Source organism: Lygodium microphyllum, chromosome 24 (genome assembly GCF_053477565.2).
Source record: "Lygodium microphyllum isolate KBCC chromosome 24, Lygodium_microphyllum_v1.1.10, whole genome shotgun sequence".
NCBI lineage: Eukaryota > Viridiplantae > Streptophyta > Polypodiopsida > Schizaeales > Lygodiaceae > Lygodium > Lygodium microphyllum.
This window is the reverse complement of record NC_141158.1, coordinates 112989751-113013311: the sequence shown is the minus strand read 5'-3', so window position 1 is coordinate 113013311 and position 23561 is coordinate 112989751. Positions and strand designations below refer to the sequence as shown.

The window sequence follows — 23561 nt, the reverse complement described above, 5'->3', positions numbered from 1 at the left end:
TACATCCATCATAATAAATATAGTTGATATACTAGTTTAAAACCATAAATTCCTCCATTTTCTCTTAATATTCACTAATTATCACTAAAAAATACAAAAAAACTATCATTTTCACACTTAAAAATTCAACAACTTAAAATACAGACATCCATTTCATCTAATATTTCACGAGTCAATTCATTACCACATAATTCAATTCTTTTTTTGGTTTTCATCCCTAATCTTCTATTAATACTCTTAATTATCATTAACTAGGGCAAAAAACAACTATTTTTAGCACTAAAATATCTATATCTCTCATTAAAATCATTTTCAAGTTATGAGATTTCATTTTTAGGTCATTATTAATGTTTTTAAACTCTATTTTTACTCATCTCTCATTAACATCAAGCAAAATTCTTAATTTTCACTAATTAAGGTCAAAAAATGCAGTTTTTACCCTAATTTCAACCATTCCTTTATCATTTTAATGCATCTAATGTAAGAAATTTATTTATTTTTTACCATTTAACCTCAAAAAATAAAAAAACTTCTTAATCTTCCACTCCTCTCACTAATATTCACGAATCCTCTCTAAATCTTGCAGAAATTCTCTCTCTTAATACCCAAGAATGGTTGCCAAGAATGGAATGAGGCTGAAGGAGATGCAAGAGGGTATCAAATGCATCCTTTCATTGCTAGAAATGAGGTAGGGAAATTAGAGAAATAATCAGTATCTTCTTGCATGATGGCACCCATTTTTTGTGTGTTCTCCTCTCTTCCCTCAACCTCTCTCTCCACAAGACTCTCCCTACATAACTTCTTGATCAACCTCTTTTAAAAAATTATCCATTTTCCACTTGAACCGGTTTCTTTTTGCATCTCTTCACATCTCTGGACCTAATTTTTCCCCACCTCCAATAGCTTCTTAACCTGAAATGTGTGTATGCATGCTAAATTATACCCATCTTTCTACCTATCTCCAATTTGTCTACGCTTTCCACTTGAAAATTTCCCGCATCCGCCTTCTACCACTTAATATTTTTCCGTTTCTTCAAGTTCGTAGTAGTCGTCTCAATGTCGAAAAGCCGCTTGAATCCAAGTTTCTTTTTTGGCTTCAGATCCTTTGTCTTTAGGGCTTTCTGATCTTCTTGTACTTTCACCTTCTGAACATCCCATACTCTACTCTAGTCCTCAAGAAGAAGGCTGAGAAATTGGATCACGCCTCCTAGTCACCCTGTTTGAACCTTCAGGCTGATCATCATCTATTTTCTGCTTCTTGTCAACAACTGCTTCGAATCCCTAAGATTTTTCCATAAAGGTATAGATAGAAAATACATCAACCCGATCATCCCATCCAGTCCCTTTCCTGATCTCATCACCTATGACTGAAAGTTTGAATGTTGAAGCTTTCCCCTTTTTCTTTGTATGCAGTGCATAGGACCATAAATAAGATTTTTCATTTGGCAACAATAGTTCTAACTGAAGGCCTTAGGTAGTAGCTTTTCTTACCACCTCTCATATTACATAAGAAGAGCACAAAAGAGACTCCTCTAACAATTTCTTCATACCATCCTTACCGAAATTTGATTTGATTGGCTACTCTATATCTCCAAAGCATATCATCTTGTGTTTCGAGACTACTAACTTTAGCCTTCTTGCCTCTTCAAAATCTTGACAGTCCTTTCGCTCATGATATGGACTATCACACCACATGGAATGATGGACACGATCACTCTTGGAAGAATTTGTAGGAATAGAAGAAGTTGGGGCTGAAACTGGAGCTGGATTAAGTGACTACTTCTCCATTCTAGTCATCTTGATTTGTAGGTCTTTTTAAGTTCTTTGATATCTCCTCCACCATATCTTCGATAGTTGGTTTTATAGTTGTTTTGAAAACCGCAGTAGGAATAGGCATAGGCATAGCCACAGGCTGAGAAATAGGAGAAGTAGTGGATGGTGCAACTGGAGAAGTCGTGGTAGGAGAAGACATCATTGGTGGTGACTGCATCCTTTATGCAAGCAAGCCTTCCATCTGTGCCTCTTTGTCAATGTAGAAACCGCATTGACAGTGTCCTTCCAATCCGTCTTTAATCCCATGGGTTGCATACAGTCCTCTAGCAGCTCTACCAACTCATCCTGAAGTGCAAGATCAGCCGCATGTAAGAATAAATCCACTTTCTCTAAGTTTAGAGCTCTTAGCTCTAGTGCATCCAACTGGTTGTATCGCTCTTCAAACTCTCGCAACAATTCAGAGGCAACAAGTCCTTTATTGGGTTGATAGACCCACTCTCTGAATGTCTTTCATGTAGCAATACCGTAATCCTCTAGAAAATATTTGTCTTTGAGCTCTTTCTTGAAAGCATCCCAGTTACAATCCTATACAAACATATCTGTCACTCTAACTTGCAAAGCATGCATGACAAGCTGTAAGAAATAGTTGCTTTAGTTAGTCAAAACTGCGAAAAAGCTCATCTGGCTTTCAAATGCCTTAATGTAGGCTAAAACATTCTAGCCATCAAATAATTTTTGCTCATTAACCACAGCCTTGATCGCCTTGGTCGCACCAAGCATATGCTTCTGTTCTTGATACAACAGTCATTATTGATCCAATTGCTGCTGACACATAGATAATTGCATCTAATGATTTTGCATCATAATGGTTGAAGAAAGAGTTTGTAACAAAGTCTTCATCTCATCATTTGAAAAGGAAGAAACATTTGATGTGATAAAGATGGATTATTCGAAGGGTCTCCCATCTTGATGAATAGAAGTGACGCTTTCACGTCGGGCTCACCAGATGTCGCACGGAATACATGCAGAAGTTCACAAAAGTTACTCATCGCAGGGATGCTATGCAAGATGGGAGCAAGATCAAGATTGATTCAAGACAACAGATTTGATGACAAAGGGCTCGTGTATTGTAGTTCTATTCCAAGTACAAATCCAAAGCCAGGTTACAAACCCAAAGCTCAATCAAATCAAAGCATGAACATACACTTTGCATCCATGAATCCATACTTCAACAATGCATAAAAAGTTCAAACTCTTTAATGATAGAAGAGACTATCTCGATGGCAAAACGAGCTCCAATCCGAAGCAATCTGTCTTGATTGGAAAGACCTCTTTGAGATTAGCGTTAGCCACTCCAACTCTTCATACACGAATTCAATAGCATAAGAAATATCATAGTTGAGGAAGGAGATGTAGTTGACAATAGGTTAAAAGAGTTTTGGGAATTTAGTGAGCATGATCATCTAATTTAACCATAGTGATTCCTCATAATATCCCATCATTCACCATGACATGGTGTACACTTGAGATAATGCATGTTGCTATGTTGATGATCCTTTGAGATTGGCATTTGCTGAGTGCATCATGTGATGCTTCCATGTTGGATCCACATAATCAAATTTTTGTGGTACTGTTGATGATATAGACAAAAGATACACCTAATCATAGAAGCCTCTTTTATATTTTTGAATGCCTCTAAATCCACACAAGGAGTGTAAACCTTGATGTTATCTCTATATCTGCCCACTGTGGACTATTGCCTCTTGAGATCCTTGTGTGATTGTTGGTTTGGCTTTTGGATTTTGATCAATTCACTCTGATGACACAAGGGGAAACTAGACAATTCTCTTCGTGGAAACATGGTCATCCATCCTATGCTTTACACGAGACTTGATTTCTAGTAGCGGCTTCTACTATCACCTATCTCTGCACTCACTCAGTATGCCAATTGGTTGTGTCTTACTAATCAAGCTTATTGGTTCCCTTGTGGTTTGCTATCCAAGGTACCAACAAAAGTTGAAGAATTTCCAATAGATGGACTCTATTGGAAATTGGACATTTTTTGCTATTGCAGCATATTCATGGCTTTTTTCCCTCATTTTGAGGGAGACATGGATTACAAAATCTCATCACACATATCTAGAAGCTTCCTGGGGGGAGCTTCTAAAGGCTAGATAAGCCCCCTTTCACCCCCTATGTCGTAAAACCTCCCAAGGCCCCCTTCTTGTGCCTTTCAAAACCACTCACTCCCCCCATCAACCCCCCCGTGTTTTAAATTTTCATTTAGCCCCTTTCTTTTGGCTTTGGAATCATTCCCCATGTCCGTGTTTTAACCCTTAATCCCTTCCCTTTGGGCTTTAAACCCCCTCGTATTTAAAGTTCATAAGCCTCCTTCCTATGGGTTTTAGGTTTACCCCCTCCTCCCTCCGAGTTCGTCTTTAAAGGCCCCTAGGCCTTTTCCCTCATTCCGAATGGTATAGCCTTTAAAGGCTACTTTTTCCCTTGGAAGTTCCTCCCTTAGGATTCTATAAGGCCATTTTCCCCAAGAAAAATTGTCCTTAGCCTTCCCTTTCCCTATGCAAAAATACCCTTGGAGCTTTGTTCTTCTTCCCCACTCGTAAAAGAGAAAAGAGTGTTGAGGGCTTTTAACAACTTCCTTTCCCACACAAAAACCCTCGTAAGAGATTCCACACCTTTTCATTCCACGTTTGAACGAGTCATTACAAGGCCATTAAGCCTTCCCCATGGCTTAATGGGTCTTAGTCGTGAAAGATTCTGAAATACCCCTTTTCGAATTCCCGACTCAAAGAAGGAAGCCTTCTAAAACTGCTTTCGACGGACGGTGCAAGTTGTTGCGAAAGAGAGCCACGGTGGAATATCTAAAAGGAGTTGTAAAGCTACTTCCACGACGGAAATGCCACCTAAGAAAGTTCAAGGCGCAGCTGCAGGAGGGTCATCTCCGAGCATCCACGTGGACATCTCACCCCAATCCCAGGTTTTCCTTCCTAATTTTTAAATGTTGAAATTCAATCATGCAACTAACTATGCAGACTGCCGTGATTAGTGCCTTGCAAGGGGGAATGAATTCAATATTAAAACATGAAAGAGTTGTGATACCCACTCTTAGGGGGCAGGGGGTTACTAATGTCCCTTGGCTTTATCATCAACTTCGTCGAGTAAATTACTTTGATAGAAGCATGTCTTTATGATCAATGGTGGGATGTTCGTCTGTGCATGTAAATGGTGTATGTAGAATAAAAAGGGTTTTACCTCATCCTAGTGAAAAGATTATGGGTTTCACAATTTATGGTGATGGGATTGAACTGCATCTTTTAGGGTATGAACCAGTGGCTCCAACTAATTTATTGAGCTTAAGAGGATTATTCATTATTTAGGTTGTTGTATACAAGGTGAAATAATTGAAAATCTTCATTTGTTGATATTCAAGTTGAAATGGAAGAAATGGAGGTGGACTTATCAAGATCAGCAGTGTCTTGAACATCATAATTAGATTTTATGATGTTACCGTCAGAAGTTGCATGATAAAAATAAGCATACAAGTACACAATATGGATCTAAGGATCGATAGTTATCCATGGGGGACCACGATGTGTTAGTAGATAGAGTGGCAGGACATCAACTATAGTCTTTTATGGATGGGTTTAGTGGTTATAATCAAATTTTGATTAACCTTGAAGATCAGCCCAAAACTAGTTTTACTACTCAATGGGGGACTTTTTCCTATAAAGTAATGCCATTTGGTTTGTGTAATGCACCTGCTAGTTTTCTGAGAGAAATGATGGAAAAATTTCAAGATTTTCTAATTAAGTGGATGGAAGTATTTTTGGATGACTTCTGTGTGCATGGTAATGACGAAAATATGGCTAATCGATTGGAAGAGGTATTCCAACATTGTTAAAGTACAGGAGTTTCCTTAAATCTAGAAAAGTGTGTTTTTGGAGTACCACGAGGTGTATTATTAGGTCATATAGTTTCGAGTGATGGTATTGCAATGGATATGACTAAAGTACAAAAAATTGCTGATTTACTTACGCCCCAAATTTTGAAACAATTATGTGGGTGTCTGGGTCATTTACATTTTTATCGGTGCTTTATTCAATCATTTGTAGCGGTGGCTTCTCCCTTGACTGCTTTACTTAAGAAAAATCAACCTTATGATTGGGATTCAGTATGCCAAGCTACATTTGAGAAATTAAAACTTTGATTGTTGGTGGAAGGACCAATTTTAGTTTCACTGGATTGGTCTAAAGAGTTTCATATTCATGCCAATGCTTCTATGGATACAATGGGAGTGGTTCTATGCCAAGCAGATGATAAGAACATTGATCATCCAATTTATTATGCTAGTCGTAATTTAAGTGATGCCAATAAAAACTATACCACAACTGAGAAAGAGTGTTTTATCGATTGTGTTTGCTATTACCAAGTTTGGCATTATTTGTTGGGCAATACATTTATTTTTTATGTGGATCATGAGGCACTAAAATACTTATTGAATAAACCCAAGATTAGTGGTCGAGTTACTGGGTAGATGTTGCTTTTTCAAGAATTTTACTTTGAAATTACTCGTGCGGGCCGATCCCATGTTCTTGCATATGTCTCGATTAATTACAGATGATAGATCTAAAGGTGTAGATGATGACTTGCCTCATGCTCAATTATTTGACATCTCTGCTACATTACCTTGGTATGCGGATATTGCTAATTTCCTTAGTACAGCTAAGTATCCACTAACTGCACCTAAGTATGAACACCATCATATTTTGTTGTAGTTACGTTCCTATGTTTTAATGTCAGGTTATTTACATAAATATTTTCCTCGTGAGGAGATATATCGAAGGTGTGTTAGTGAAGATGAGGTACAATGAATTTTAATTGCATTACATGATGAACCTTGTGGGGGTCATTTTGCAGGAGAACTGACAGCACGGAAAGTCTTATTTGTTGGTTATTGGTGGCCTACCTTATACAAAGATGCATATGAGCATTGTCGCAAGTGTGATAAATGCCAACGTTTTGGGTGAGCGACTAAGCGCTTTGCTATGCCATTGACTCCCATATTGGCCTTGGCACCTTTTGAAAAATGGGGTATAGATTTTGTTGGTCCCATTGATCCACCTACATGATATCATTCTAATCGTTATATTTTGGTGTGTACGGACTATGTCACCAAATGGGTGGAGGCGAAAGCACTCAAAACTGATCGAGGCAAGGATGTTGCTCTCTTTCTTTATGAGAACATTATTACTCATTTTGGCTGGCCACTAGAATTAGTTAGTGATCGTGGATCTCATTTTTTGAATAATTTAATTTCAAAATTGATGGATCTTTATATGATTAAGCATCGTAAGTCTACCCCATATTATCCACATGTTAATGGTGCTGTAGAGGTTACCAATTGTGTTGTGATCGAAATTTTAACCAAAACAGCCATCGAGAATAGATGGGATTGGGATGAGCGCTTACCAGAAGCACTCTGGGCGTATCGGACTACTTATAAAGTCACAACCAATAACACACCTTTTAGTTTGGTTTACGAAACTGAAGCTGTATTTCCTATCGAATTGGAGGTTCCTACTTTACGTGTGGCATTGTCTAATCGGCTTGGTGAGCAAGAAACTCTTACTAACCATCTATGCAAGTTAGTTAAATTGGATGAGAATCCTGTGTTCACTTTACAATGTATTGAAGCTCGTTCCAAACGAAGGAAAGCCTGGCATGATAGTTTAAATCTTAAGAATTTTAAGTAGAATGATTTAGTTCTATTGTATGAAGTCGTTATTATAAATTTCCAGGGAAACTTCATATACGATGGTTAGGTCCCTTTCAAGTCAAAGAAGTGTATGATAATGGTTGAGTGGATATTCATGATTTAAAGGCAGTTCATGCACCTTTTTGTGTTAATGGTCTTCGCTTGAAACCTTTTCTGACTTAGTTGAATCATTTGAGTATGGGTAGATGGTTTCTTAAATTGCTTTATTGCTTGTTTTGTTTTGTTTTGTTTTGTTTGGGTGGGGAAATTTTTTTTTAATGGCCTACAGGTATGGAGATTTTATGGATGGATGCTCTGTGTCCTTGTCTTGATGATGATAGTCCTAACCGTGCTCATGCATGCGCTTATAGTATTCCACGATTTCAAACGCATGACATGTTCTTATATGCTCCGCGAGGGGAGGTCTGTTGTGGTACATCTTTTGTAGTTGTCTTTTTCTTGTAGTATCATCCGCCATTTGGTTGTAGGTCTTGTCAGAGGCATCTATTTATTCACGCTCAGTTATTGTGTTGGCAGTGTCGCACATATTTTCGACGCTATGGTACCATTGCCATGTAGGATACGATAGGTTACACTTACCAGTGTCATGATTTTACTAGTGTCTTCTCTCCTGAGCGCGGCATTAGTCAGTCGCGGGTGGGTAGAGAGTAGCAAGAATTTGCTCGATATCGATCTACTGTCTACCACCTTACTCCATCTTACCATGATTTGTAGACTAGTGTTCCATATCCATGTTGGGATTATATTTGTTGGTATATGGATGTGATCGAGGGGCATTCATTAGATGCTTTACCAGTGGCCCTTATGCCTTACTATGATGATGATACCTCAGTTCCACTCCATGACATATTGGAGACTTTTGATGATGCGCCTGACAGTGATTCTATGATCTCCTATGTTTCTATATTAGAGGCCATTCAAGAGCATCCTATAGATGGTAGTTTAGGTGATTTGTTTGACTTTGATCGTGTTACTAGTTTTGGATTAGGGTTATTGTTTGTATTAGAGGATCTTAGGGAGTTTGAGGATTTCGGTTGAGGGTTGTTGTTTTCTTAGAGTTTTTTACGTTTTTATCTTATTTTCCCTTTTGACAAAAATAAAAAAATATATAATTTAAAAAAAAGAAAACAAAAAAATCCACATTTGAAAAAATTAGACTTTATGCTATTTTTTGGGTTTTAATTCTTAGCACAGTTGCACGAACGGTTGGGGACATTCCTTCAGTGCTTTAAGCTTACATTTCAGTTATTTGGATAAGTGCTTGGTTTGAAATACCTAGGTTTTATTTATTTTTTGAGCTAATTTGTTAACGGGTTAGTGGTTAGTGTTAGAGTTTTGTACATCTTGAGTATGTATTTCACTTTGAAGACCACTACCTACTTATGTAAGCTATCTTTTGGTGCTTCCTTGTTTGATTGTTAGGCCAGGTGGTTTTGTTACTTTTTCTTTATTATCTTTTTCTTCTTCTTCTTCTATAACACAGTGCTTTATGAAGTTATATTGAACTAATTAATTTATGACTAAGGAAATTAAAAAAGCAGGGTATTCGTATTTAGAGTGTTTTAATAAGGGGAGTGATGTTTGTGCATAACTTAGTGAATTTCATAATATATGGTGGACTGATTAGGAATCTGCTAGAGTATGTTCCCTTTCTTTATCCCTTAGTAGCAATGTGGGGTAGTTGAGTAACAAGGTTCTCTCCACGAAATTTTGACTAGGAGTAGTGCGGAAGAGAGATGCTGAGTTGGTGAGTCTCTTTGCTTATCATTTGCCCCAGCAATGTGATTAGTATTATGCGCTAGATTCAATTCTTTGAGTGCAGTTGTTGAGTTGAAATGTTTGACCGTTTAATTAAGTGATGCATTCTTTGCCTTCTAGTTGATCCTTTTTATTAAAAAAAACTTAAACTCCAATCCAAATAACAAAGTTTGAAAAAGTCTATATATTTATTCTTTGAAAAGAAATAAAGAAGAAAAAAAAGAGAAAAGAAGAAAAAATGCCTTGAGATTGTAGGGTTCTCAAAAGAAAAAGAAAAACAAAACACCAAAAGAAGATAACCATCGCATATGCGGTCCTAGTAGGTTGTAGGGATTTCCTTGAAGGGTGCCCTGCGTCTGATGCCTTGCATCTCTTTGGGGTGGGGCCTTTTAGGCCGAAGAATCAATCTACATACTCGTCTGACTTTGAGAGAGAAAAAAAACAAAAACAAAAACAACAAAAAAAATCTTTAAAGAACTTAAAAAAAAACAACAAACACAACACATATTTAGGATAGTTGAAAGTTAGGGACCATTGACTGGTTGTTCTAGTAAATCATGGAGGATTAGCAGCTAAACCATACGGGTCCTATTTTGTGATGTAGTATTAGTTTGCCTTGTTTGGGTTCTTTGTTAGGCCTAGACCTTATCTGTAAGGCTATTTCTGAAGCCCTATTTTTAGTAGGAAAGTAGTGTTTCAAGGGATTATTGTTGCTTAGAGACTCTAGTCTACTTCTTAGTTGGTTTGGTGTATGTTTTGGATGTAGCTCAGTTATGCACTTTAATGAGATACGTGAGTTCACAAAGGATGGTTCCCTTATTTGTTATTTTTATCTCTTTAACGGGCATATTTTATTCTCTTTTCGATGTCTACTAGTCTTTTGTGTCTGTTTTGTAGAGTTTGTAGTAGTATTCATGGTCGCAAATGTTTGTGATCCTTGTTGTAGCTGTGCTCGCGGGGACGCTCGTGGCTTGGAGAGGGAGAGTAATTATTTTTTCCCATGAGCTATTGCTATTGAAGCTATTATTGAAGACTCGAGTAGTTTGCAGGAGCTCACTGAAGCTAGTGATGGAGGAATGATAACTCCTTATTTTATGCAAATTTTACACTTTTTTTGGCAAAACTAAATAGTTTCGGCTCTGTATTATGTATTTTTAAAATAAATTTTAATTAAAAATAGGGATGTAAAGCCGTATTTGAGTAGTGCTAGGGGAGGATTTAGAAGTTGAGAGTTAGGATATTTTTTAGTGGAAAATTCAGGGAATGGAAAAATATTAAGTGGTAGAAGGCGGATGCGGGAAATTTTTAAGTGAAAAGCATAGACAAATTGGAGATAAGTAGAAAGACGGGTATAATTTAGCATGCATACACAAATTTCGGGTTAAGAAGCTATTGGGGGTGGGGACAAATTAGGTCTAGAGATGTGAAGAGATGCAAAAAGAAACCGGTTCAAGTGGGAAATGGATAATTTTTTAAAAGAGGTTGATCAAGAAGTTATGTAGGGAGAGTCTTGTGGAGAGAGAGGTTGAGGGAAGAGAGGAGAACACACAAAAAATGGGCGCCATCATGCAAGAAGATACTGATGATTTCTCTGATTTCCCTGCCTCATTTCTAGCAATGAAAGGCTGCATTTGATACCCTCTTGCATCTCCTTCAGCCTCATTCCATTGTTGGCAACCATTCTTGGGTATTGAGAGAGAGATTTTTTGCAAGATTTAGAGAGGATTAGTGGAGTGGAAGATTAAGATTTTTTTTTATTTTTGAGGTGAAGGGAGTGGAGGAGCAAGCACCAGCACCCTTGAATATGGTGGAACAACTCTAATTACTTAGTTAATCGGGTGTATGTTGGTTTTCATTGAAATTTGATCAAGAAATGGAAAGAATTGATGTTTTGTGATCATATCCATATAGTTTCTGATTTCTAAAGGTGAAATGGTACAAAAGAAACAAAGTTCTTACATTAGATGCATTAAAATGATAAATGAATGGCTGAAATTAGGATAAAACTGTATTTTTAAACCGTAATTAGTGGAAATTAAGAAATTTGCATGCTGTTAATGAGAGATGAGTAAAAATAGAGGAATAGAACATTAATAAGGACCTAAAAATAAAATCTCATAGCGTAGAAATGAGTTTAATGAGAGACATAGGCATTTTAGTGCAAAAATAGTTGTTTTTTACCCTAATTAGTGATAATTAAGAGTATTAATAGAAGATTAGGGATGAAAACTAAAAATAAAGTTTAAATATGTGGTAATGCATTCACTCATGAAAACTTAGGTGAAATGGATGTTTGGAATTAATGTTCTTGAATTTTTAAGTGTAGAGATGACAGTTTTTTCGTATTTTTCAGTGGTAATTAGTGAATATTAAGAGAAAATGAAGGAATTTATGGTTTTAAACTAGTATATGAATGACATGTATCATGATGGATGTATGGTTAATTGGGTTTGATGATTTATGGTTGGATATAATTTTTATGAATATTTTTATTTTTCTGGATTGTAATAATAGAAAATCAAGAACTCGTGATAATGAAGGAATTAAGAGATGAAGTAAAAAGAGACTATAGTTTATTTTATATGTAGAACATGGTCCTAGATTTTTTTAAGAATGGATTCCATTTGCAGGTACTTCTTTTGTAAAATGATATTCAAGGCTAAAATGATAATTAGTGGATATTAGGGTTTATATTAAAGGATTAACTGTTGGTATCAGAGCACACGTTGATGTAGGACACGATGCAAGTAAATGAAACTAGTTATATTTACAGCATAAAATATCTTTTCCTTAAATAGTGAAATCTTCTTTTGTTGATATATGTTCCTGATAGAAAGACAAACCTTGGAAATGATTATTGATTTTCCAAGTTATGTTTATGTCAGCAATGTACTCCTCTAGCTTAAGTTGGAGAAATAAGATGATGCAGATATTAGATCAGATATACAACCCTTCACCCATGTATTACGAAAGGCAAGGGATGTTAAGCGAATGATATTGTTACATTGACACAAACCATCTTGCTTACCTCGAGAATAATTTAAAGAAACTAAGATGGATGAAAGCCCTTAAGGTTGCCAAGATTTATCTCTTTCATGAGGCCAGAGTAAACTCAAACATGTTCACTAGAGGGCGACAGGTCAAACTAAGCTGGTATATCTATGAGAAGGTTATAAGGGTTATACCAGCTGATCGAGTCATAGTTGTAATGCTCCAGTTGCCGCAACTACAAGAAAGATGAATTACCTGATCTTCCTTTGAAATATAGATTTTTTGATATTTATTCTCAGAATTCTAATTACTATGAGATGGATGTATCATAATGCCATGCCTAGATTGTGGTAGAAAAATATTTTCCAAGAATAATATGAGCTCTTGAACTACTCGAATAATGCATTCCCTTCCTATTGACGTAAAGAATTGTTTTTTTCCATCCATTTATCTCCTTGATAAATCAAAAATATAGATAGACTTTTTTTTCTTGATTAAAAATCAAAACTCTCTTTTGAAGTATAAACCCTAATCACTATCGAAAGGACAAGTAGTATATAATTTCCTCCTAAATTAATGAGGCAGAGTAAGTAAGTAAACATATATTTTTTTGGAATATGATTGGAAAGAAAATTGATCATAAAATTACATAATTCTCAAAACATCACCCCGAATCTCAATACTATGGAAGCTCAAGAGAAGAAATTTCTTCTCAAACAGTACAAGCCACCAGAGTTTGATGGTAAAGGAACATGCATTCCAACTGATGCAAAAACATAGATAGAATCCATGGAAGACTATCTCACTACTGTAGGAACTATATCGTCAAATCAAGCCATGATTGCCAAACTAAAACTCTCAGGGGATGCCCATCTTTGGTGGAAACAATGGTGCAAGGACCAAAGAATGCCCAAAGGCACTATCACTTAGGACATAATTAAAAATCCGGTATATGGGAGATATCTTCCATCCACATATCAAGCCGAGAAGATGAATGAGTTCTTCAATCTAAAGTAGTTAAGACTAAGCCTAAAAGCCTACTATTTCAAATTCATAACACTTCTAACGTATGCACTGACGTTGGATGTTTTACAACAAGTATCCAAATTTTGCAGTGGTCTAAATCCACCCTTGAATACGCGTCCTGAATCAATGAGACCATCAAATTTACAAGATGTATTGATTCAAGTAGCTCCAATAGTTCTAGGAAATTGAAAAAAGTCCAAGAAACACAAAAATTTAGAACAAAAACAATCAAAATAAGGGCAACTTCCAATGTTATGCAAAAAGGGCCCAAGGACAATACCAACCAAACAAGACGAAGAAGGTCAAATCAAATGCAGTGGAAAGCTTTATACCCACAGGAAGGAGCAATGAGACTGCAAAGTGTTTCTATTGTAAGAAACCAGGACATTTCAAGAGACAGTGCCTGAAGCTTGGCCAGGTCAGTTTCGTGGGCAAAGCCAAGATGCCAGGGGAAAGGTTATTAGAATAAACCTAAAGGAGATCACTAATGATAAAGATCCCACGATGGAATCCAATATGGAAAGAGCTAGAGTACACACTACTCTCAATAAGAAGGGTCCAAATCGCCAATTCTCAGTAATTCATACACCAACAAATTATCAAGGTAAACCCTTTCAAATTTTAATCGACAGTTGAAGTACTCTCTTTCATATCACCAAAATGTGCAAAAAGGTTAGGCATAAACACTATTCTCGCACCTAGAATGCTTGTGGAATTAGCAAACAGCAAAGAAGTTCTATCAACACAACATACTAGCAAGGTAGGATTCAGCTTGGGTGGCAATTTTTCCAAGATGAACTTCCAAATTATGAACCTCAGGGCTTATGAGTGTTTGCTAGGAATGGATTGGATAGTTCCAAATAATGTCCATATCCATTGCAGAAAGGGCCAAATCACATTCCAGAACTCAAAGGGAGAACAAGTAACCACTTAGGGAGAACTAAGAAACCCTAAGGTTCAGCTGGCTGGCTAAAGCCTCCTAAATAGTAAAGGGACTGAAGAAAGGATTACCCATCTATCTAATTAAACTCAATAAGGCTAAGCAGGATAGTGAAGCCAAGGATCAACCATCTTGGCTAAAGGAATATGTAGATGTTTTTCCAGAAGACCTGACAGAGCTCCCACCAGCAAGGGAAGTAGATCATGAAATTCAACTTATTCCAAGGGCTACTCCTGTCGCCAAACGATCTTACCCAATGTCAATTCTTGAAGCCATTGAGCTGAAAGAACAACTCAACTAGCTATTAAAACAGGGATACATCCAGCCTAGTAATTCACCATGGGGATCCCCAATTTTATTCCATAAAAAGAAAGACATAACACTCCGCCTTTGTACAGATTACCTTGGATTAAACCACGTGAGAGTGAAAAATAAATATCCGATTCCCAGGATAGATGAGTTTCTTGACCGACTCTAGGAGCAAAGGTCTTTTCAAAGATCGATCTTAGATTGGATATTATCAAATAAGAATTAGGGAGGAAGATATCCCTAAAACTACTTTTAACACAAGGTATGGTCATTATGAGTTTTTTGTGATGTCGTTTGGGTTAACAAATGCTCTTGCCACCTTCAACAGGTTGATGCAAGACATTTTATGACCCTACCTTGATGAGTTCATCCTCATCTTCTTTTATGATATCTTAACGTATTCTAAGAATGAATAAGACTATGAACCACAGCTACGAATAGTTCTTGAAACAATGAGGGCCCACAAACTATATGCTAAAAAGAAGAAATGTGCTTTCTTGAAGAAGCAGATTGAATATCTAGGATTCATAGTATCGGTAGATGGAATTTCAATGGATCCTGCCAAGGTCCAAGATGTACAAGATTCGCCACCCTTAACAACAATCAAGGAAGTGCGAAGCTTTTTAGGGCTAACAAGCTGGTATAGAGTCTTCATTAAAGATTATGTCTCAATCGCTATACCTCTCACTGACCTTCTCAAAAAGCAAGTCTCCATTACATGGACATTTGCTGAATAATCTAGCTTTGAGAAGCTTAAGCAGAGTTTGGTAACCGCCCCTATCTTAAGGCTACCCGACCTTAGCAAAGAATTAGAAGTCATAACTAATGCAAGCTCTCTTGCTTTGGGTTTTGTGCTTATGCAAGAAGGACATCCGGTAGTCTATGCTTCAAGAAAATTCAAAATCCACAAAAGAAACTATGCCACACATGATCTAGAATTACTTGTTGTAATTCATGCCTTTAAACTATGGAGACATTATCTGATTGGTAATAAGTTTTCTCTAATCATCGATCATAAGAGCCTAAAGTGGATTTTTACTCAACCAGATCTCAATATGAGATAATGCCAATGGATTGAGACCTTGTAAGAATTTGAATCTGAAATCAAGTATAGACTAGGCAAGGAGAATGTGATTGCAGATGTCCTAAGCCGTAAATCATTCCTTTATGCTCTAATCATAGAAGAACCCTCTAAGACTGGAACTCTTGCCATAACGATTTCAATGCCCAGTAGCCCTCTCATAGAAATGGCTAAAGAAGAGGCAACAAAGGATCCAAGCTATCAGAACTTGTTAAGAGAAATTTTCGTAAAGGATTGAAATCCAAAACACATGAATAAGTATCAAAAATTTTCTATAAACAAGGAGCTTGTCTATTATAGCACAAGACTATGCATTCTTGCAAGTCAAGAACTCAAAAGAAAAATACTCTAGGAAGCTCACAATTTCCCATTTTTAGGTCATCCTAGTTATGCTAAGATAGTTAGAAGAAGCTTCTATTGGGAAAGAATCAAGGGTGATGTACTTAAGTATGTCATCGAATGCCTAAACTGTCAACAAATTAAGGCCGAGCGTGTCAAGTTGCTAGGAAAACTCCAGCCACTTGACATCCCTCAAATGAAATGGGAGCATATCAGCATGGATTTCATCGTTGGATTACCCCTGATACAAGGAGGATATAAGTCCATAATGGTAGTCATTGATATGTTAAAAAAAGTTACACACCTTATTCCTGTAAAAACCAATTACAAGGCTTTTGATATTACTAGGATTTTCATTAAGGAAATTTTTAGGTTACATGGATTACCCCAAAGAACCATCAAGCGACCATGATTCTCTCTTCACCTCAAACTTTTGGAAGAGTTTGCTCGAAGCTTTAGGAACCTAATTCTGCTTCACTGCTTACCATTTCCAAACCGATGGTCAAATAGAGCGGGTCAACCAAGTTATTGTGGATATACTGAGGGCTTATTATAATAGAAAACCAAAACAGTGGATCCAATGCCTACCCTTAGTTGAATTTGCCTACAATGCATCATACCATCAAAGTATTTAAATAACTCCTTTTCAGGCACTATATGGGCAAGATTGTCTTATACCATTAAAATTTTTCGATCCTACCCTATGGGTAGAAGCATCTAGGAACATGTTGGAAGAAACGAATCAGCACGTGAAAGCTATAAGGCAAGATATTCAAGTCACCAAGTATTGACAAAAGGCATATGCTGATCAAAAAAGGCAAGAATGCATCTTCAAAGAAGGTAATATGGTTTTCTTACGAGTTCACCTAAAGAAAAGTTCCTTATCTTTAGGGAAATTCAAGAAGCTAAGTCCCATGTATTGTAGGCCATATAAGGTGCTAAAGTGTTTAGGACCAAATGCCTACAATTCCTACAAGTTGCAACTCCCTAATAACTTGAAAGCACATAATGTATTTCATGTTAGTCTATTGAAAACATATATCCCTAACCCAGACCATGTACTAAATGACCAACAAATTGTGATGCCCAGTCAATGAATCCTCGAACTTCAACCAGAAAAGATACTTGACATATGGGAGAAGGCTCTAAGAAGCAAAACCCTTAGAGAATATCTCGTCTAGTGGAAAGGCTACCTTGAAGAGGATGCCACTTGCATTGACCATGAGTCACTATGTAACCAATATCCCTAGCTTCATTTGAGATGAGACCATCTCGATTCCTCTAAGAGGGAGAGGATGTGATATTCTGACTTTGATTTAAAATCTTCCAAACTTCTCATAGAATGGACTCAAAGAACTCTGAAATCATTAAATAGAGAAGATCTCGAGCAAAAAGACCCAAGGAGTATATCGTGACATTCTCTCGGATTAACAAAGATTGTAGCTACCCGTCACGAAAGTGACCGTAGTAGCAAAAGTTAGGAGCCATAAGTCAAATATAACTATACACATTTAAAACTTGGTAAGTAGAAATTGAATCACAAAGCTTAAGCCTTATAGCTTAAAAAACCTTAAGGGAATGAAGAGAAAAGAAGAGAACGACATCGATCTGCCCGATTGACACCCCCCTTTTTTGGAATTTAAAAAAAAAAGCAACAATCTTCTCTGAAATTGGCATCTCCAATTCTATAACAAAAATCCTGAATTCAGCTCCAAGGATTCAGCAATCAACTCCAGCAAATCTCCCCCTCTTTTCATTTCAATGAGGCTTGGGATGAAGCAAGTTCATTTGAGAGTGAGGCAAATCAGTCATGGCATCTCTGGCAATCTCTGTGGACCTCAAAGATCAAATCACCAGCATTAGATTGCATCTTGGAAGCTTCAAATTGCTGAATTTGCCAAGATCCCCTATATAAAGAGCTATTCTTCTTAGCCACAACCCTTCTTCTTTAGTTTAGCTATAAATAAGAGGCATGGGGAGCCGTGGAGAGCAGTCTGAGAGCAAGAAGGGAGAGGCCGAGCAAGAGGGAGTGGGGCAAGACAAGTGCGAGCACGGGAATCACTTGTTAAGAAGACAAGGAGGATACTCTACGAGTTCTCGAATTCAATTCCTCCATCCCTTCTATCTTATTCCCCCTTGTGGAATCAAGACTCTTCTCAATTTCTCAAAATTCTTGGTGATTTCCTTTTCCTCCCCGTCAATCAAAATTCTTTCAATCTAATTACTCCCAAGCTCCTATGCCAAATTTTTCTTTTTTGCAATCTCGTGATTAAACACCATGGCCTCAAAGAAGAAAGCTACAAAGGTCGTAGAGAAAGGAGTTGCAAATAATGTTGCGGACATAATTACTACAAATGGAATGGCGAGTATGGGGATTACAAACAAAGCTGCGAATACCATCAAGCAAGTACCCATCATGGATCTTGAGGTACTATTTTTCATAAATAAAAACAGCTAGCATGCCTTTATCTCATGAACAGGAAATAGAAGCTGCATGCTTAAAATAAGATTTTGTTCAATTCCTGCATATAATTTCTTTAAGGAATTCATAACCGTGAATTCCAAGGGGTAACTTAGGTCTATAAAAGATAAACCTAGGCAAGTAAAAGGAAGGTACAGTGTCCCTAAAAGATTTAATATTTTTGATTTTGTTTGTTGATCAAACCAAATCTCTGATGGGTAATTCACGAATGCTAATCCTTGGTATATAAGAGACCTTGAGATGCAATTTTCAAATAATATTATTCGTAATTAAACTAACCAAGATTTTCTTTTATTGCACGTAAATACCCACGAAACTCCAAGGGAGTTATCACTACAAGATATAGACCTTAAAGCGACGTTTAAAGTGACGAAAATACAAACAACAAAATTTGCCCCCGTCGTCGCAAAAAGCGTCGTTATTGACGACGCCATAGAATCGTCGCTATATGCGTCACTATATGTGTCGCAAATGCGACGCATATAGCAACGGTTGCAGACTATTTGCGATGCTCATAGCGACGCGTGCAGTAAATTTGAGATGCAAATAGCGACGGTAACAGAGAAAAAAAAAATTGTGGCAGGGCAGCTTGATATAGCACTGTGTGCTATATGAGAGCCATACAAAATAGTTTCTGCACTGCTGCATACAAAGCGTTTGCAAACAAAAAGAATGTATACTGAAATCATAAAACTGATACATGAAATAAATACATGATCACATAAAATGCGATTGGTACAATCATGAAACGATATTACTAATACATAGAAAATGTCTACATAGATCGGGCGACTAAAAACTAAAGGTGTGTGAGCTCTAAGGATCCAAGGGCGAGCTACAAATCCTCGTCCCCCGAAAGCTCGTTCCGCTGCAAAGGAGCATCAAACTGATTCTGCAGAAAAAGAAACAACATATCAATCCACCATACAATAATGCATTTAAATATCTCATGGTAACTACGGACAAGAAAGATGAGTGACTTACAGGGCCGTCGCGTCTATACAATCGGTCGATCAATGCCCTGAGACCGTGCCTCTCTGCATATCGAGTCTCAAGGCCTTGCGGATCGCGATTTGTAACTGAGTGCTGCAAAGAAAACAAAATGCTAACTGTTAGAAACATGATTGTCAGTACAAAGAATATCTCAAAAAAACAAATAAGCAAAACAAAAGAGAAACTTACAAAGTCCTCCAAATATGTCCTGTGGCCGCCACTCCCAAGATGATGTACCGATCCGGCCTCGATTCGTGCCCTCGCCGTCTCCCGCTGCTGACTCCAACGTCCTGGCGAATTTGTAGCCTCCTCCCTCAGTCGGCGCCAGTCGTCTGCATCTAACCACTCGGGCTTTGGAGCCCCACTCTTGATTGCCTTGCGTGCGTCGGATCGTCTATGTGACATGTATGCACGCATGCAATCCATCATCCAGCCCGTAGAGAATCTATCCACTGCGGCTGGCACCGGGAACTCCTCGTACAAGGATGCTACTATGTAGTCCTTGCTCCCCTCCGGTATGTTCCTCCAATGATCCAGGACGTTGTGCCGAAAAACTTGTTGGCACAACTCCCTCATACAAGCCATCACCCTCCTCCCCTCATCATTCATGATGATGGCTCCTGACCTGCTATCCACTAGGTATCCATAACCCCTAGGAGTCTGCCTAAGATGGACCCTCTCCCATCTCCGTCCACGCTCCTGGGCATATCCAGGAGACCCCTGTACATCCGGTGTACCGACGGGGGTACCCTCTCCCGGAGTGCCACTCAAAGGGGTGCCACCAAAAGGCGTGCCATCTGCCGACGACTGTGCAAAAGCCGGAGTAACTGGAGTGGATGTCCCCACAGGTGTGACAAATCCTGGAGGTGATGCAGCACCAGCTGAATGACGAGACGGAGACACCACGTCCGTGTCTCCACAGCAGCACCCCCCTGATCCTCCTATAGTCGCAGTCCCTCCCTCTGGCCCAAGTCGCGAGCGTCGAGATCGTCTGCTCGAAGCTGAAGCATCTGATCGTGCTGAAGTTGATCTAGCAGAGCGCCCTGACGAAGAACGTGAGAGCTCCTGATCTGCCATCTCTCTGAATCTCGCGAGCTGATCTGGAGACATGCGTGCCATCATGTCCTGAAACTCCTCATCGCTCATCCCTCGACTCATCCTGAAAATGTCGATACCTGCATAGATAAAAAATGATGTTAGAATAATCAATTTAAACTATACAAAGCACATTAATATAAATCATTTTTGAAAAATCCCTCTTAAAATGCATATCTTATCTACCTTTATGGAAGATCTAAACAACGAATTGAGTAATACAATTCTCCAAGAATGAAGTATTCTATGGTCCCATGTTAATCTCCTGACACAACTTTGCATACACTGGAAGGTCGATAGACATGCCACCACAAAAGAATGAGTCTGCCTCGTTCTCAAAAAATTCTACGACTTCTGTATTTCCATCATTGTTAGCCGATGCGGGCTCCAAGCTTGCGGTGGCCTCCACCCCTTGTAATATCGATCCCTCTATTTGCATATTTTCTTCATCTATGCCTGGAACATCGCTTTGATCATATACTCTCGCACCTCAAGGAGTTGAAGGTATAACATACCACCATCGAGGTTTTCGGGGGTTTGGATAGAAGATTACCTGTTCACAAACACTTACAAAGCGACTTCAAACCATTGTGACATAAACCATCTCGTATTACAATTAGCAAGCAAATGACTATTTGTACCTGTTCACAATGTGCCGGCAACACAAAGGTGTCGCACAAATCCATCCATTTTTTTTCGGAATCTATTTTGAGAAATCCAGATGGACCTCGTTGAACTATTGCTCCAGCTCCTCCAAGTACCACTTTGAACCACTGCACATCGAATAGTATCATGGAGAAGCTACCTTAATCCATTGTAATAATACTTTGTAAGTTCCCAAAATACTCCATCTCATCCACAACCGTGTTCGGATCCGTTGCTCGTCGTCGGCTCTCTTGCTCAAACCTTGCCATGACACCACAGTCCATTGTGGAGCGCATTTGGTCAATACGCTCCACTCGAAAATGCCGTCCGCGCGACCACGCTGCACTATATATTTTGTACTGCACATTGAAACACTCAAATTAGATGTAGCAAGCAAATTCAGATACGACACATTCTAAACCCCTCATTACCTTTGGACTATATCCCCTCGAGAACTCCCACTCCTCCATTGAGACCTCTGTCCCTTCACTGGATGCTGCGGTCAAGGCTCCATGCAACCATCGTGTTGACATAAACCGCGGCATCTCCTCCATGCCTTCAGGATACGCATACTGCGTCGGAATTGAGCTCGCGCTTCCTCTCGATCTTGCCTTGCAATCTGGTACTTGGCGAGCCACATCTCCATGGAGGCATGGTGCAACATACAAAAGCGATTCACCTTCTCTTCCATTGAGGCATCCATTCTTTTTTCTACCCCATTTCCAACCACCACATCTCCAGTCAGCCTATCATCGTCCTTCAGCATCCATAGCATTCCATTGTCTGGTTCCACCGTTGGTAGCTATTGTGAGATATGCACTAACGCCTCTGACACCAACCAACCTTCCGCCATGCTACCTTCGGACGAGCTCGTTGTTGCAAAAAAGCCTTTCAGGGTTTTCATGAAGCGCTCCAGGAAGAACATCCATCGTGTATGGACAGGTCTAGCAATCTCCACTTCGTCCACAAGATGCACAAGAAGGTGAACTTGTATCGTGAGCATGCTAGTGGGCAGGTATTTCTCAAAGAGACAGACCGTCTCAACTGCTCCCTGCCTTGCGGATTCAATAGAGGAATCTCTTTCTGTGAGATCCATTGCACCAAAGTCAAAAACTTGTAAATGGCCCCGCGAATTTCTGGAGTTAGGCATCCTGCGATCGCGATCGGTAGGACAAACTGCCACAAATGAGAAAGCATTAAGAATAATGGTCACTTTTCAAATTTTAAAATTTCCATGCTAATTAAAATCCATTTTGTTCACAAACCTGACATATCTTATGCCAATCATGGGATTTTAGCCCAGACATTTGGTCATCTTTAGAAAATGCGGACCTGAGAGAACGCATCATACCCGTCGGAGTGCGGATAGACTTGATTACTTGCTTCACAAAGTGCTCTTCTTTGGTAGACAAAACCCAGGGAGTGGAGGAAGCTGCACTCCCCCTTCAGCACTCGACTACGGCCAAAGCGTCTCCATCTTACCTACCTCCTTTAAATCCATTCGTGACCCTATAGTGTCTCTCTTTCCTGTGATGTGGTCCCATAGCAAGCTGCCCACATTTTTGAAAATATGCATGGGATCCAACAAGTGGTTGACCTGTAAGTGGGTCCAATATGGCAACTCGTAGAAAACTGAGAACCATCGCATTCCATTTGGATGTGATTCCGGGTTTACCATTTTCAGCTCGTACCAGCTTGCAGCATTCATACGTGCTGGAGGTCGTCCAAGAAAACCTTCCCTGAGTTCATGATCCTTCGGCAAGAAAGCGGCGTGTCCTTGATATACCATCTTCTTCATGGTTCGTGACCTTCGGGAGTCTAACTGTGGCCCACACAATGGACATGCATGATAACCTGAGGTAACGAGACCTGCAAGGCGATCCATGACCTAGTGAATACTTGATTGAATGAAATAAAATATAGATATTACCAACGAGAACAAAGGTCTGCTCACCTGAGCACTCTCCCAATCCCGAAAAGTCATGCATCGTCCACATGAAAATGGCTCGAATGTTGGCTGACCGCCGATCATCGCGCCTGCTCATATCTTGCACCGTGACCCCCTCCTCCTACAAAATCTTAAGCTCATCAACTAATGGACGAAGATACACGTCCATATTTTTTACTTTGTAGCGGCCCGGGACGAGCAAGCTAAGGATGAGATGTCCTTTCTTCGTAGAAAGCCATGGAGGAATGTTGTAGTTGACAAGCACTATAGGCCACACACTGTAAGAAGTCGAGTGCATACCGAATGGGTTCACACCATCCATGGCGAGACCGAGCCGAAGATTCCTTGGCTCTCGCGCAAAGCCTGGGAAGGTAGAGTCAATGTGGC

The 23561-nt window shown here is 38.9% G+C and overlaps 1 pseudogene; it reads left to right on the top strand.

The window, feature by feature from the left end:
* Window positions 1-23561, top strand: part of LOC148015531 (wall-associated receptor kinase-like 20) — a 172114-nt pseudogene that overhangs the window by 36584 nt on the left and 111969 nt on the right.